General features: G+C 46.5%; 2 non-coding genes across 2 annotated transcripts; both read right to left on the bottom strand.

The window, feature by feature from the left end:
* Positions 1–1,383: 1,383 nt before the first annotated feature.
* TRNAS-CGA (transfer RNA serine (anticodon CGA)) lies at positions 1,384–1,465 on the bottom strand. The gene has a single exon. It is a non-coding gene; the product is annotated as a tRNA-Ser (tRNA).
* Positions 1,466–12,265: 10,800 nt separating this feature from the next.
* TRNAT-AGU (transfer RNA threonine (anticodon AGU)) lies at positions 12,266–12,339 on the bottom strand. The gene has a single exon. It is a non-coding gene; the product is annotated as a tRNA-Thr (tRNA).
* Positions 12,340–14,215: the final 1,876 nt, after the last annotated feature.

Genomic DNA, 14,215 nt, shown 5'->3' with positions numbered 1-14,215 from the left:
CGTCGAGGGGAGGCAGCTGCGTGGCGCTCGGAGTGGGCACGGGCTCGGGCCGTGGGCGGGTGCTGGAAGGAATCCCGGCGCCGGGCGCGCGCGGGGCTCTGCGCGGCGCTGCGGTTCGAAACCACCGTCCTGCTCGATGACCGGAGAGAGATCAGGCCTTTTCCTGCTGAGGATCCACAGGCTCGGAATCTGCACCCCCGGGGCAACGCCACCCCTTCCAATAGGGGCGCGGGGAGTCGGGATCGAGCCGAAGGCAGTGAGTTTGTTTTGTCTTGTTGATCTGCGACCATTTTGATTGTCACTAGCCTGTACAGATAGATGACTTGTTTCTTTCTCTTTTAACTTCAGTCCCACACAGGCCTCTGAAGAACCTAGCTGCATGTGCATCGTCGGCACGAGAACGTTTATTACCAGATTTTCAAAAAACAACAGAAATCCACCTGCGACCCTGAGCGGGGAGGGGGGTGGCGGTGGGGGCGGGGCGGAGGCGGGCTGCGGACCCGACGCTGAAGGAGGCTCGGTCCCCCGGCGCTGGAAGAGCAGGTTCTACCGGCAATGGCTGGCAACGCGCTTTGGTGTTCAACCGGCGGAGAGTGGCGCAGGGAACAGGGAGAGGTGGGAGCATCCACAGAAAGCTTCAGAGCTGCAGGACGCTGTCTTTTTAAAAAAGGTTCCAATTTCTAGGACTTGGGTTTGCTCAAGGAGCTCTGGCGCCGTAGAGACTTAAGCCAAGTTCAAGGCCCAGGATTCCAACCCGAAAGCCACTCTGCGGGAGCCCGATTTGTGGTCTTTGAACCCTGGGGAGAAGTTCTACTTTACCTGACAACAATGAGCTTAGAATTATTTTGGTGTGAAGCTGGTGGGACTCAAGCCCAGCTGGCGCTGTGCCCTAAGCCTTTGTCTCTTAGATCGCGGGTTAAACCCGTCAGTGGCTCTGCTGTCGTCGAGATTTAAGGTCTGGGCTCTGTAAGGTCACTCTGAGTCAGAGTAGACTCAATGGCAGTGAGTTTGGCTTGTTTCGGGTTTGTTTTCGGGGGGGGGGGGTCGGGGGAGGGGCGTACGCTTGTAGAATCAGCAATCCCAGCGGCACAGTGGTTGGGTGCTTGGCTGCTAAAAGAAAGATCGCGGGTGTGAACTCGCCAGCTGCTTCACCAGAGAAAATGGGGCAGTGTGCTTCCGGACCGATCCATAAACCCAGTGGAGCCAGGAGAGCAGCGCACCTTCGTCCTGTGAGGTCGCTTTGAGCGGATCAACAAGGAGACAGGCTTTGCTTGTCATGCTTCTGGGACCGTGCCCTGTGGCAGCTAATAAAGTGAAGAGCTGAGAGTCGCCGTTTATTCGCTTTAATTATTTTTGATTGCAAGTCAGAAAAGTACACAGGAACGCTGTGAGCAGGATTTGAACCTGCGCGGGGAAACCCCATTGGATTTCGAGTCCAACGCCTTAACCACTCGGCCATCACAGCTTGGAGTTGTACACCTTAATATAAACCTTGAAAATACACTGGAGTACTACACACACACACACACACACACACACACACACACACACACACACACTACTACAACCTTGTCTCTCCGTAGTTGGCATCGCCATCTCTGCAGCCTGGATTTGCACTGCTGCTTCGCTGGCCACATTGAGTTCCTCCCGCTGCTTTCTATTTGTCGTGTTTACTTTGCAGAAGTGCACACGGAAGTAATTTGCCAAGCCCCTTCTTCAGACTCTGCACTCAATTCCTTCCCAAACCACACGCACGGCCATTGAAACAGTTCTGACGCACAGAGGCCTAAAGGACAGAGAAGAACTACCCTGCGTGTTTGGTGTTTGCAAGACTGTCACTCTTCACAGGAGCAGAAAAAACACTTCCTTCTGTGGAGCGGCTGCCGAGTTCCTGGAGGTTAGCAGCCCAGCAAGGAACCAAGAGGATCCTCTCCCAGTCTCGCTCCTTTTCATCCCAGCTCTTCAGAACCCAGTGCCAAATGGCACCCTTTGAGGGAATGCAACGTTCCAACACACAAGAATCCCTGTTTTTGTTTTTTTCTGATATGTGTGCATATGAAGATTACCTTGTGTTTAAACTTATTCTCTGCAGCATTATTTGTAACAGCAAGGTGGTAAAGCTTATTATTCAGAATTATTCAGAGAAATTATGGGACATCGACACAATGGAGTGCTGTGCTTTTTGAAACTATTATGAGAAATAACTTGTGTATGCCTGATAAGATTATTTGTTTATATATAATATATGTGTATATATAACAAAAGCAAGGTCTTTACAGAAATGCGTACAGAATATTCTCATGAGAGAAATTGTTGCGGATTCGAATAAACGAGACCCACTCTAATGCCTTGATCATTTAGACGAGTCTCCATTTGCTTATGACCAGACTGGTAGAATCTAAAAGCGATTCTTTGATTGCAGTCCCGAATCCACATTTCAGTCCAGCTTTTAAAGGCAGAACCACTCGTTTTATCCTTTGTCTAAGACTTAAGCAAGCATGAACAGAAGCAGAAAGTACAATTAGTGCTACTATTCTTTAGGGTTAGGGAGCGCTGCAGGACACAGCATTGATTATAACATTCTGGTAACTTCAAGAAGAGCAAGCATACATTACACAGTATATTCCTATCACAAAAGAAACAATGCCAAAATTGACTATAACATACTGGTTACCATAACAAAATTAGCTACACTATTCAGATTACAACATGCAAGGGAACAATATTGAATCGGAACCAAAGATATATTGAAGAATAATCAAAACTCATTGTCAGGTTCAGAACCTGGGAACATGGAGTACATTCTAAAATTAATCACCAGCAGAGTCTTTCCCATAAGGGGAGGGAGAAAGGGTAGGTCAAGTGCAGTCAGCTTTCTGAGATGGGAGGGAGGAACCGGCAAGTTACTTAGCAGCTTACAAAAATTAAGTTTCTTTTGCTAGTCTGCCTCATTATATTTGCATTCAATTGTATATTCATTTGGCAAAAAAAAAAATCCAACAATCCTTAAAAGATAAATTTCTAACAACAGCCCCCAGTGGAAGGACTAGAGCAGCAGTTCTCAACCTTCCTAATGCCTAGACCCTTTCATACAGTTCCTCATGTTGTGGCGACCCCCAACCACAAAATTATTTTTGTTGCTGCTGTTGTACATGAACCGGACAAGAACAACTCAGTCTCTGGTAAGAAGCTAACAGTTTATTAAAGGGGGAACAAAAAGAGAAAACAGAACCTGCGCAGGGACCATCCCCTCCAAAGAGCGGGAGGATGGCTGGTCCCGATCTTACAGACTTGGGTTTTTATAGGGTGGGGTAAACAATGGGGGGTTTTTCAGCTGTGCGAACAAGCAAGCAAGAACAGAAGCAGACTTTGCAGTTAGCCTTGACATTTTAAAACTTTTTTGTCTTCAAGATAGATGGTGTGGCCTTATCTTGCAGCTGCTATTTTCTGGCAAATGTTTGCTTGACCTTAACCTCAGGGGAATCCCATAACTTGATACAAATGGAGACAGCTACAAGGTGTTTCCACTCAGGCTTACTATTACACTGCTTCATAACTGTACTTTTGCTACTGTTATGAATCATCGTGTAACTATCTGATATGCAGGATGTATTTTCATTGTTACAAATTGAACATCATTAAAGCATAGCGATTAATCACAAAAACAATATGTAATTCTCTGTTGTGAAATACTTATTTCTAATTACAAAGAAATGAAATTTTGCCTTGAAGCCTGATGTAGCATGGGTAAGAGTCTTCGCGCCAGGTACTCTTGTGTGAGCGTATCTGCATGTGGGAGGAGAAACGGATAGAGGTCTCGCTTCCTAAGACCATCGGAAAGAGGTGTTTTCTGATGGTCTTCGGTGACACCTGTGAAAGTCGTTCCATCCCCAAAGGGGTCTTGACCCACAGGTTGAGAACTGCTGGGCTAGAGACTTACAGTAGGTTATGGGGTTCATGAGGCGTTGGGGTTCAAGAACAAGACAACTGCCTGCTTTTTTAGACTTCAGATGTTACCTGTTTGAACATTCAAGTAAAATGAAGGAAAACACTGAAAGGTCTTGAATAGTCGAACAGTGTGAGACGTGACCAAATAATAATAATTTATAAATTATGTGGGGTTCATGAGGGAGAGGGGAGCAGGGAGAGAAGGGAAACAACAAGGGGCCGATATCAAGGACTCAAGTAGAAAGCAAATGTTTTGAGAATGATGATGGCACAAATATACAAATGTGCTTGAGACAAAGGATGTATGTATGGATTGTGATAAGAGTTGTATGAGCCCCAGTAAAATGTTTTCTTTTAAGTCTTGAATAAATTCAACTTCTTTGGGTTCCTGTTGACCATCCTTAGGCCACATGAAAACCTTTGGCTCCAGGCAGGGTGTGCTTGAAAAGGGAGGACAACTTTCCTAGCAACCTCTAAAGGGGGAGTCTTACCCTAGGAGCTTGCCTGGGTGTGCCTGTATGAGAAAGTGGGTGCTGGGTGCATGGTCATAAATCATACCTGGAGAGCAAGGTGATTGGAGGGTTCTAGAACCGATTCACGATGCTCCTCTAAAACGCAGTCGTTTATAATCCCAGTCACTGTCTTTTCCCTGCTCCCTGAGCTTCACCTCAACAGTTATGCACTGATGAGCCACCCATCACGATTTTGTGACACCTTGCTTTGTTTCCACGTTCTGTAATTGACCGTGTGGCTGAGAATCCTGTGCACTCCAGTATGGCCTCATTGTGGGATTATAAAGAGACTTTCCCCCCAGCTTTGTCTCCCCTAAAGACATGCCAAACATTAGGGGCATTTCACTAGCATATGGTGGGAGGTCAGATGCTTACAGACATCCTCCCTGAAGACAGTCAGTCGCCAGATTATGGTAGATTCCGCTCCCTGCTGTTAAGGACAATGGGTTACTTCTCCCTAAAGATTTTCAGTCATCCATTTGGTTCCTGTCGGTGGAATTTACACCCTACTGATTAATGGTCTCTATCAGTTGAGCCAGGGAACAGGTCAAACCTGCTCAGTGACATCCAAGTTAAGCTGCCATCCAGAATCTAGGATCCGCCCATCTTGTCACATGTATACCCCCAACCCCTCCTCTTCCTATTGCGTGTATACTTCTAGACCACCCCTTCCCATTATTGTATTACCTATAGCACAACCCTTTCCTGTGACGTATGTCTTCACCTGTAATTAGGGGGCTTGCATGTATCCAGCAAATATAAACACCTTGGTTAGCATTAAATATCTCTCTCTCTCCACGTGGACCTCCAAGTGAGGCTGAGGTGAGCATTGTTACCATGAAATGTGTCTGACTCCATTATTTCAACCTCTCTTCTATCTCTCACACTCTCTATGACTTTACTATGATCTTTGCTTATTATCGCTGTACAATTGTGCCTACCGGACCCGTGCTGATGTTAGGGGCAGGATTCCCCTTGCAACCTCATGCTGATAGTCTCTCTCATCCAGATGATTTGACTTTATTCTCCTCAAGGCTGCTTAAGGGGTCTCTATGAAATGTTGGGATTTGGAGTCTGATTTTCTCTAGAAGAACCCACCACTTCAGAAATGTGGCACCTGATCATCAACTTGGGGAGAAAGGAGGAAACAAGGGAAAAGGGAGCAAGGGAGCAAGAACCAGGGGAGAGGAAGGGGAGCAGAGAGAGAGGGGAGAGGGGGAGAGCTTCTTTATTGCTAACCCAGGCCTATATACCTTTGGGGGTACACAAGCCTCCTAATTACAGGTAAAGACATACGTCACAGGAAAGGATTGAGCTATAGGTGCTACAGTAACGGGAGGGGGACAATCTAGGGGGTAATACACACAATAGGAAGAGGAGGGATTAGGGGCACACATGTGACAAGATGGGTGGATCCTAGATACAGGATGGCAGCCTAACTCTGGATACCACTGAGCTGGTTTCAACTGTTCTCTGGCTCTCCATAGATACCATTTTCAGTAGGGTGTGAAGCCACCTTCAGGGACCAGACTGATGGTCCCAAGCCTTCAGGGAGAAGTAGCCTCTAAGTCCTTAACAGCAGTAGTGGGCTCCACCTGTGGTGGGACCAGATGGTAGTCTGGCAACTGAATGCCTTTAGGGAGAATGTCTCTAAGCATCTGACCTCCCACCTTGTGCTGGCAACCAGTCTCTGATGTTTGGCATATCTTTGGGGGAGACAAAGTTGGGGGAAAATCTCTTTATAATCCCACAGTATAGAGGTCATGCATTGGGCTGCTATAACGCATAGGTCAGTCCTACCCTGTCCAATAGAGTTGCTATGAGAGTCAGCATTGACTTGATGACAATAGTGCCTGTGAGATCACACACACACACACACACACACACACACACGAAGAAGCAGTATGAGATTTCTTTTCATTCTTCTCTTTAAAATATATTACGAAGAGAGAAACTTGAACTGTGCTGCTGGAGAAGACTATTGAAAGTACCATGCATGGCCTGCCAAAAGGACAAACCCATCTGTCTGGAAGAAGTGTGATCAGAGAGTGCTCCTTGGAAGCAAGGATGGAGAGACTGTGTCTCACATGCTTTGCACATGTTGTCAGAGAGACAGGTTCCAGGAACAGGACATCCTGCTTGGTAAAGCAAAGGGACAGAGAAGAAGAAAAAAGAGAGAAGACCCTTGTGTTAGGTAGCGTCGTCTAGAGAAACAAACCAGGACACACGATTATATATATGCATATATATATGCACACATATAGATCTGTGGATAGATTTCCATAGCATGAAGGACTATAACAGTTCAACTCACTTTGTGGAAGAGTTAATATACTGAAGGCTAATATACTTCAACTCTATTGGGGGCTGGTCCAAGGTCAAGGAAGCAAACAGTGGAGTCTGCCCTCAGGCCAGACATGTGGGGTGGGGCAGCAGGAAGCTGGGGAGTTGAGGTGTAGCAGAGGCCAGTAGTAGGAGAGCTTAGTGAGTGGTCCTGTAGTATCTTCAAGTAATGTGGGAAACCCACATTTCTGTTGCTCATCCCACTTGGGGGGTCAGTTTATATGTGACCACGGTGATCCATTCCATCTTTCTTCCCCTTCTCCACCCACATGGTATCGATATTCTGGCTAATGTTCTTGAAGAGTTTAGCTTTCCTGGATTCTGTGTGTCGAGAAACACGGGTGAAGGAGCAGTCTGTGTAAGATATGAAAATAATGATAATTTATCAGGGTTCACAAAGGTGGAGTGTGGGAGAGGAAGGAACCAAAAAGAAGAGCTAAAACCAAGGGCTCAAGTAGAAATAAATCATTTTGAAGATGATAATGGCAATATATGTACAAATATGCTTGATACAATTGATGTATGAATTGTTATAAGAGCTGTAAAATCCCCTAATAAAACTATGTATATATAAACCATATGTAACTATATATATATGAATGTTGTTGGGCAAAGAACTAGTTTTGGACTTAGAATTCCACCATGGTTACGCTGTATCAACCAACACCCTTGTAGGGGTGGCGCCTGGGAAAGCCAAGTGGAGAAGAGGATTTCTTTGGTCACTCCAGCAGTAATGGGGCATCCCTCTCTCTCCCAGCTGGGGCAGTGTCAGAAGAGAGGGAGCGAAGGGACAGAACCTTCACCATTGTATGTTCATCCCTGCACTCCCCCACCACTGCCATCTCTATCCAAAAATCTCACCAGTTCCTACCAGGAATGGAGGCTGAGTGGTGCTTAAACACACCATAGAAACTGATGGAGGTTCATTTAACATATGATTTGCAAATCGGGATGACATTTTGATTACAGAATCAAAAATGTTCCCACGCACCTCAGAAATCTCTAATATACATCTGACTGCTAGTGTCATGGGGCGGGAGTGGGGAGGGGAACAGAACCGACAAACACATTTGTGGTCCGGGGGATTCTCACACAGCATTATCTTGAAGGACAAATCAATAGTAATTTACCCCACACCTAGCTCTGTTTTCTGAACCTGATGGAATTCTTCAAAAGAGTCCAATGCCCAGGGCAAAACGGCCTTACTAATTTATCTAATTGATCATCGGGAGTTTATAATCCCCGTTTCACAGAGCCAGCTCTGACTCCAGAAGTGTCCTGGCCTCGACTTCCCTTTGTCACTGATTTGAGAGTCTTGACTTTGCCCAAGAAAGAGTCCCAGGATCCGGAGATGCCTCCGCAAGGCCTCTTCTCCCAGCGGACGCCAGCCGGCACTGGCGCGCCCCCATGTGCCCAGTGACTGCAGCTGCAGCGCCGCGGCAGGGACTTTCCAGGAAAACAGAGAAGCGGGTGGGGTGGCTGGGAGTGGCGGGGGTGGGCTATGGCAAGCATAGCTGAGGATTGAGGGTGCCCAGCCCTGGCGGGTACCTTTCCAGGCCCGAAAGATCTCCTGGGGCCGCGATCTCAAGCTCGGAGCGTTTGCTCTGGGAATTCTCTGAATAGGAGGAAGGAAACTTCCCTCAGGGCCTACCTCGTTAAGCAGAATCTTCTATCACCATGGACAGTTTGAGAAAGACCCAGTTTCCCTGGAAAAGGCAAGCTTCAGTTGTGTCTCTGGCGGGTGTTTCTCCTTTTCTTTTCATTCGCAAGGAGGAAAAATAACAACTACAACAGCACAACCCGAGACAATAAGAAAAACAGAGGGAATTCCTAGGTTTCTAACCAGAAATAGCAGTTGACATTGGTTGGACATAGTTTAAAGAAGTAAAAGAAAGTTACAGCTTTCCTATTGGCTGACTAGCTCAGTTGTTTAGAGTGCGGTTCTTTTTTTTTAATTTAATAAATCTTTTTATTGGAGCTCATACAACTCTTATCACAATCCATACATACATAAATCGAGTAAAGCACCCTTATATATTCGTTGCCCTCGTCATTCTCAAAATTCGCCCTCCACTTGGGTTCCTGGAATCAGCTCGCTTTCCTTTTTTCCCCCCTCTTCCCTCCCCGCTCCCCCTCCCCCCTGATCCCTTAATAGTTTATAAATTATTGTTTTATCTTATCTCACACTGCCCTGGCGTCTCCCCTCACCCACCTTCCCATTGCCCATCCCCCAGAGAGGAGGTTACACATAGATCCCCAAGATCGGTTCTCCCTTTCTACACCGCCTTCCCTCCCGGTGTCACCACTCTCACCGCTGGTCCTGAGGGGGTCATCCGTCCTAGATTCCCTGTGTTTCCAGATCCCTACTGCACCGCTGTGCATCCTCTGGTCTAACCAGGTCCGCAAGGTAGAATTGGGATCATGATAACTGGGAGGGGAGGAAGCAAGCTTTCAAGAACTAGAGGAAGGTTTTGAGTTTCATTGTTGCTACACTGAACCCTGAGTGACTCATCTCCTCCCCATTACCCCTCTGCACGGGATGTCCAGCTGTCTACAGATGGGCATTGGGTCCCCATCACGCATTCCCCTCATTCACGGTGATGTGATTTATTTCCCTCGCCTTTGTTGTTTGAAACCTGGTCCCCTTGGCCCTTCACGATCACACATGTTGGTGTGCTGCTTCCATGTGGGCTTTGTTGCTTCTGGGCTAGATGACCGCTTGTTTACCTTCAAGCCTTTAAGTCCCAGGACGCTATATCTCTCAATAGCCGGGCACCATCAGCCTTCTTCACCACACTTGCTTATGCACACATTCGTCTTCAGCGTTTATGTGAGGAAGGGTAGAATGTGGTTCTAAATAACACCAAGATCGCCAGCCTGGTACCTGTATGGCCTCAGTGCTCCTGGGACATGTGTGGTGTTTCTGTTTCTTCCAGCTTTGTTCCCTAGTGGATGTGGTTACCTCACATGCAACTCTCAGAAAAAGCACGACAATGCAATAAATTTGGTTCGTCTAGTTAGCCTAATTACTTTTGAGGTTAACTCCTTCACCCCCACGCCAAGCTTTCCTGTCTTAAAAAAATGATGTTTTTATGGCATACTTTACACCATCCGCTATTTCCATTCACACACAGTTGTATTGTTCACTCCCCTCAGGTGGGGTTATGCAGTCATCCATGATGTTAGCTCCGAAGCACCCCCTCCCTCTTTCCCATACCCTCAAGACTTTAATTCTGATGTTTGAGGGTTGAAGGGGATAGGAGAGCCGGCAGTTTGACCGCCTTTGGCCGAGCATGTCCTTGGAAACGGACTCAGCTTGGTAACCGCAGTCAAGAGAAGACAAGCGCTCTGCTCCTGGTCTGGGGCCTGCTCCAGATCCCAGCCTGCTCTGGATCGCCACCTGGCGGCCACATCCTCTGGACTCTCAGATCTTCAGTTCTGCTCTGTCTGCCCTCTTGCCTCCATCACCTCCCTACTTCCCTACTTTTGACAGGCGACTGACCCTGCTCCTTACAGTGCCGGGTGGAGAGATCGCCAGCAGGCCACCCTGCCTTTTCTCCCAAAAATACCTTAAGAGTTTTAGAGATTTTTAAAAAAAGAGTTTTAGGTAGTTGTTAAAAGGAATTGAATAAGAGTGAGCTGGTGTACGTAGAAACATTGGAAATAGGAATTATTTTAGATAAAAAGTCCGTGAGGCAGAACATTGAATGAATAGCTTCAAGCTCTTCAAAAGAAACAAGTGATTCTCACTGTGACGGAAGAGCTGAGCGTGTGAACTCCGCTGTTATAGTAACACTAAAGTGATGCGTTTGACCTTATGATCCATAGGGGCTGCTTTTATCTCTCTGCGAACCACAGCAGACTACGTCGGTACCCTGCTGGCCTCTGACTCAGGGCACCACATTGGCCACCGCTGGTAAAATCAAGATCGGCGCTTGGTTATTGGGTTCTATTTTACCATCGTCTTCGGTGCCGCAACTCCACAACCATTTCCAACTTGTCTTGCTTTTATTTTATTTTTTGTACACGGGTCCTAAAAGCGTTGAGTCCAGATGGAACAGCATGAACGGGGTGCACGGTGGAGGAGAACTGTGTAAGTGAATTTAGTATCTGATGGACAAGGGAGTAGTGAGGGCCACAGATGAAGAATGAAAACTGCTTTCCTCAGGTGCGAGCTTTAAGTCACTCATTGTTCTTGGGAGTATGTGGAAGGGCACTGGTGCGAATATCATGAGCACGACAACATCAAGTTCAAGGGACAGATAGAGAGGAGGTCAGGTGTAAGGAATGACTGCTGCCGCTATAGGGAACAGACCCTGAGAGATGGAACTCCTGCCACCACCTGCGACCTCTGTGCACAAAGCTGCGCAGCTCAGCGTGCGCTCAGCACTGCACAGACACATTGGAGCGTGTGGACACAACGCCACTGAATATCCAAGAAAGCCATACTCCATTTTGTTCAAATATCTCCGCAAGATGTCCCGGAGTTCCGGTATTTTTAATGCGGGACAAGGAAATAGGACAATTGTTAGCCTTGTATAAGGTAACACGGTGCAAGTCTAAGTTCACCAGCAGGCTCCTGATCACGAAACTGAGTCAGACTCAAAAGCAGATGACACGGTTTGTGCAGTCTCTGAGGGGTTGAGACGGAGGTGCAGAAAGGAGGCAGAGCTCAGTCAGGAATGGAAAGTAAAGAAAGGCGTTATTGAGGCAAGGAAAAACTCCCGGAGGAATTCCACGACCCAACGAGCTAGGCCAGGGAAGTCGCAACTTGTCGGTGAGGCGGTGGGGTGTCTGTAGGGCTTGAGCCAGGGAATTATGGGTTGACAAGAGGAAGGGAGGTTTTTAATCCTGCAGCTGTGGGGTCTTGAGTCAGGATGTGGACGCTGAGAAGTCATCTTGTTGTTTGCAAACTTGCTCCCAGGAGTGCTGTGGGGAGGCGCTGCACAAACCAGGCCTGGAGAGATAAGGTCCTTAGAATGCTGGGGCAGGACCTCCATAGTCCAGCAGGTCTTCCTGAGCGTCTGAGGGCTGGGGTGGGGGGGTGGCTGTCTGGTCAGGCCCCCCCCCACCCGCCCAAGCAGTCTCTGCTCAACATTGATAAGCAAATTCCATGATTTACATCAAAATGTTTACATTGACAAAGTAAGAGATCTGAGACCAAACTTCCAAACCAAAATTTTGTTATTCTGTATCAGAAAGTGAATTTTTGCACAACTCATAGATTTTAGTCTTGGTAACCATCCTTTCCTCCACTCCCTGAAAAAATCTTTGTTTGCCTATCAGCTCAAAGAATTTTATTACTTTTCATTTCAAGCCCTCAAATTGTAGATCTTATTCCCTAGCAATAAACTTCTCATGATTGGAACAGCTGGTCAGGACAACTGCTCAAGAGCTATGCTTTTTTAAAATCATCCCATTTAGGGGCAACATATCATTGAAAACACAAAATCCAAAGAAGCAGGCCCCGCTGGGATTTGAACCCAGGATCTCCTGTTTACTAGACAGGTGCTTTGACCAGCTAAGCCACAGGGCCCTTTCAGAAAAGGCTCAGTTACATCATATTTATAGCTTTTCTGCGGAATGTAGCAATTTGCCAGAAACTTAATTGCGACAAAGGAAACACATCTGTGTTTCTGAACGTGTACTAAAACAGAACCTCCAACATTAAAAAGACAAATAGAAAGGGGAGGGTGTGTGTGTGTGTTGAGAAAAGCATTTTTTGAAGCAGGTTTTACAATGACTTCAAATGTAAAGGAATAAATTCTATTTGTGGGTACTATTGCCCTCCACAGGCAATATTTGATATTGCACCATATTTTACAGATACTTCCCCCCCCATCCCCGCACACCCACACACATACTTTTGAAAATAATTTCATTTTGTCCGCACATGTTGAGCTACTATTATGTGCCGGGACTTTTCTGAGTACTGGAGATAGAGCAGTGGATAAAGCAGACGAAAGCTCCTTCCCAATAGGACCTATATTCAAGAGAGAGAGAAAGGAAGTACAATTTAGAATTTTGCTGATACTGCCCAGTTACTATTTAACTATTTTCTGAGCTAATTCAACACCCTTGAGGGAGACTATCATGCTTCCTGCTATTTTATTTCAACTGACACAAGAAAGCAAGCCCGGGGTGGGGGGAGGGGGAAGCATTTAGGAACGAGAGGAAAGTTGTATGTTTCATCATTGCTACCCTCCACCCTGACTGGCACATCTCCTCCCTGCAACCCTTCTGTAAGGGGATGTCCAGTTGCCTACAGATGGGCTTTGGGTCCCCACTCCCCCTCATTCACAATGATATAATCTTTTTGTTCTTTGATGCCTGATAACTGATCCCTTTGGTAAATCGTGATCACACAGACTGGTATGCCTCTTCCATGTGGGCTTTGTTTCTTCTGAGCTAGATGGCCGCTTGTTTACCTTCAAATCTTTAAGACCCTAGACACTATATCTTTTGATAGCTGGGCTCCATCAGCTTTCTTCACCATATTTGCTTATGCACCCGCTTTGTCTTCAGCGATTGTGTCAGGAAGGTGAGCATCATGGAATGCCAGTTTAATAGAACAAAGTGTTCTTGAATTAAGGGAGTACTTGAGTGGAAGACCAATGGCTATCTGCTACCTTAATACTAAACCTAATATATACACATACATCTATTTCCCCATCCTCATATATAAATATGTACATTTACATATGTACACACCTTTATTTAGACCTCTATGAATGCCCTTTGCCTCCTAGCTCTTTCCTCTGTTTCCTTTCACTTTCTGCTTGTCCAACTATCATGCTCAGTCTCCATTTGGGTTTCAGTAATTCCTCTTGGTTACATTACCCTTAATCATGCCCTACCAGGTCTCCTACATCCTCCTCACCACTGATTTGGCTCACTTGTTCCCTTGTCCCTGGGTTTGCTAACACCTCTTCCTTTCCCCCCACCTCCTCTTCTCCCATGTCCCCCTGGAACTGTCAGTCCCGTTGTTTTCTCCTCCAGATTGTTCACCCAGCCTATCTTATTTAGACAGACCTGCGGAGATAATAACATGCGCAAAACAAGACAGAGAAAAACCAAGCAACAAAAGAAAACAAAACAACAACAACAAAAAATCCAATGGCCAAACAAAACATCACAACTTCAACAAAAAAGAAAAGCTTGAGGTTAGTTCAAGGAAAGTTTGTTGGCCTTTAGGAGTGTTTTCTGGATGAGTCTGATGGCGTGCCAAGCCCTGGCCCCTAAGTCTATTTTTGGTATTCCCTGTGGACTTCGTTGCTCTGTTCTCCTTGCTGTTCTGTTGCACACACTTAGTGGTTTGTCTCAGTGTGGTGGGATCCGATCAGGCAGAATTCCCACACGGTGTCTCCAGTTTTGTTCCCTGTAGAGCTATGGGTCAGTGAGGGATGTCCTGT

This window comes from Tenrec ecaudatus, chromosome 1 (genome assembly GCF_050624435.1).
Source record: "Tenrec ecaudatus isolate mTenEca1 chromosome 1, mTenEca1.hap1, whole genome shotgun sequence".
Taxonomy (NCBI): Eukaryota; Metazoa; Chordata; class Mammalia; order Afrosoricida; family Tenrecidae; genus Tenrec; species Tenrec ecaudatus.
This window is presented reverse-complemented; position numbering and strand designations above follow the sequence as displayed.